The 2,101-nt window shown below is 41.4% G+C and overlaps 1 long non-coding RNA gene across 2 annotated transcripts; it reads left to right on the top strand.

The window, feature by feature from the left end:
• Window positions 1-609: 609 nt before the first annotated feature.
• LOC147302710 (uncharacterized) lies at window positions 610-1,491 on the top strand. 2 transcript variants are annotated; one of them, XR_015127162.1, is made up of 3 exons: window positions 610-717; window positions 798-1,078; window positions 1,254-1,491. It is a non-coding gene; the product is annotated as an uncharacterized LOC147302710 (long non-coding RNA). The 2 variants fall into 2 exon arrangements; XR_015127161.1 differs by having other exon boundaries at window positions 1,193-1,491.
• Window positions 1,492-2,101: the final 610 nt, after the last annotated feature.

The following is a 2,101-nucleotide window of genomic DNA, read 5'->3' as shown; positions in this document are numbered from 1 at the left end:
TGGAGTGCAGAGAAACTGGTAGAGATGCAGTTATACAGTCTAACTGGGCCCCACAAACTATCAGCTAAAGAGAATAAAGAAATTCAATTGCTGTACATTTGGCAGACTAACATTTTCAGATTAATTAAACAATAAAATATATATTTTTACAACATTACAAGTAAAGAGTCAAGTGGAAGTTTTTCTAAAGTTATTTAATGATATTTATATTATGGAAGCAGATTTTTGACATTTTACCTTTTTCCCGTTTTCAGATAAAATAAACACGCACAAAACAAAAGCAAACGGCCAGAACACAAAGCTGGAAAACCCACCCGATTGACAAAAATCAACTCAAAATACTCCCACACAACAGAACCTCCTCTATTCCTCGCTGGCTCCAAATCTCTCAGTAGAATGATCAGTGGTTCGCTATCTGTCACCATCAAAACACTCCACAAATCCCGCAAATGATTCGCTTCCTTATAAACCATTGAATCAGACACCGAAGCAGTTAGGTTGGTTCTAAATGAAGCTTCGGACGTCACTGATCACGTGACTCTGGCCAAACGAATCAAGCTTCGACACAGTGCTTCTGAAGCAGTGTGTTGATTTTTTTGACACACGCACCGGAGCTTCAGCTTCAAGCGGACCATCACTAACTGGTCAGAGAGTGTAGCCAAATCTGCAACGCTCTACAGTGGCATCTATTGTTAGAGTTTTCCGGCAAACCAACAGGTAACTTGTATTCTGCAGGGCATTTGCACATTTCAGAAGTAAATAAGCTTTTGTGTAATTGTTGTTGCATTTCTGCTTAGGACTCAACGGTTACCTCACACAGGAGGGAGAGGACGGATGTTCACTGATGTGCAGGAAACTGCCATTGTTGATATGGTCATCAGAAACAATGGGATAAAACTCACTGAAATTAGACACAGTCTTGGCAGACAACGTTACTTTGGCAAATATTCACAGTGTAAGCATAACAACAATTTCTAGAGTCCTGAAAAAACATCAGGTCAGGATGAAGCAGTTGTACACTGTGCCTTTTGAGATGAACTCTGAACATGTCAAGCAACTCAGGAACCAGTATGTCCAGGTAAGATCACAATAAAATACAGATCTGTTTTTGAACAAAACCAAACACACACAAAGACAACTTTTACAAATTTACTACTGTAACAGCTTATGTTGCACTGTGGATTTATGTTAGAGAGTCATGGAGATCGAAGGCAGGCAAACACACCACATTTTCATCTTTGTGGATGAGGCAGGTTTCAACTTGGCCAAAGCACGGCGACGAGGGAGGAATGTGATTGGGAAGAGAGCCACAGTGACTGTCCCGGGGCAGAGGGGTGCCAACATCACAATGTGCGCAGCAATATCCACTGATGGACTGCTGTTACACAGACCACTAATTGGGCCATACAACACTGAACGGCTCCTTGTGTTCCTGCATGATCTCTATGGAAGGGTTGTGCTAGGTGAGGAAAGGGATGCGGAGGGAAGGAATCAGCCAACATTTAGAATTGTATGGGACAACGTGGCATTTCATCACTCCCGTGCAGTCACCGAGTGGTTTGCAGCCCATCCCAGAATGGAGTCTCTTTTCCTCCCACCTTACTCTCCATTCCTCAACCCCATAGAGGAATTCTTTCCCTCATGGTGGTGGAAGGTTTACAACTGAATGCTGGATGCCTGGAGATATCAGCAGAAGATTGCCAGGGATGGATCAGGCATGCCAGAAGATTATTTCCTAGGTGTATTGCCCTAGATGACATTAGATGTGATGTGGATGAGAACCTGTGGCCAAATGGAGGAGACCGAGTAGATTAGCATTACTATTGTATGTGTATCAGTGGATGGTGTGAATACAAATTCTTGTATTTTGGGATTACTTAGTGCAAAAAAATAAAAATACATAAACAAATATTAACGAATTCTGCATGATGTCTGATTCATTCCAGTAACATATATTGAAATTATAAACAGAGATGTGTCCTTGTTTTACACAAGAAAACACTGTGTAATGCTACATGTTGTTAGTGTTTTTTAGGTCATTGTTTTGTGGGTGACAAAGTGTGTTTGTCAGCTGTCAACCTTTGCTAGTGTTCTGGAAGAA

This window comes from Aulonocara sp. 'chitande type north' Nkhata Bay, linkage group LG23 (genome assembly GCF_057382095.1).
Source record: "Aulonocara sp. 'chitande type north' Nkhata Bay isolate Kocher_YH1m ecotype deep benthic linkage group LG23, A_spYH_male_GT1.1, whole genome shotgun sequence".
Classification (NCBI taxonomy): domain Eukaryota; kingdom Metazoa; phylum Chordata; class Actinopteri; order Cichliformes; family Cichlidae; genus Aulonocara; species Aulonocara sp. 'chitande type north' Nkhata Bay.
The sequence above is the reverse complement of the archived record's forward strand: the minus strand, read 5'-3'. Positions and strand labels throughout refer to the sequence as shown.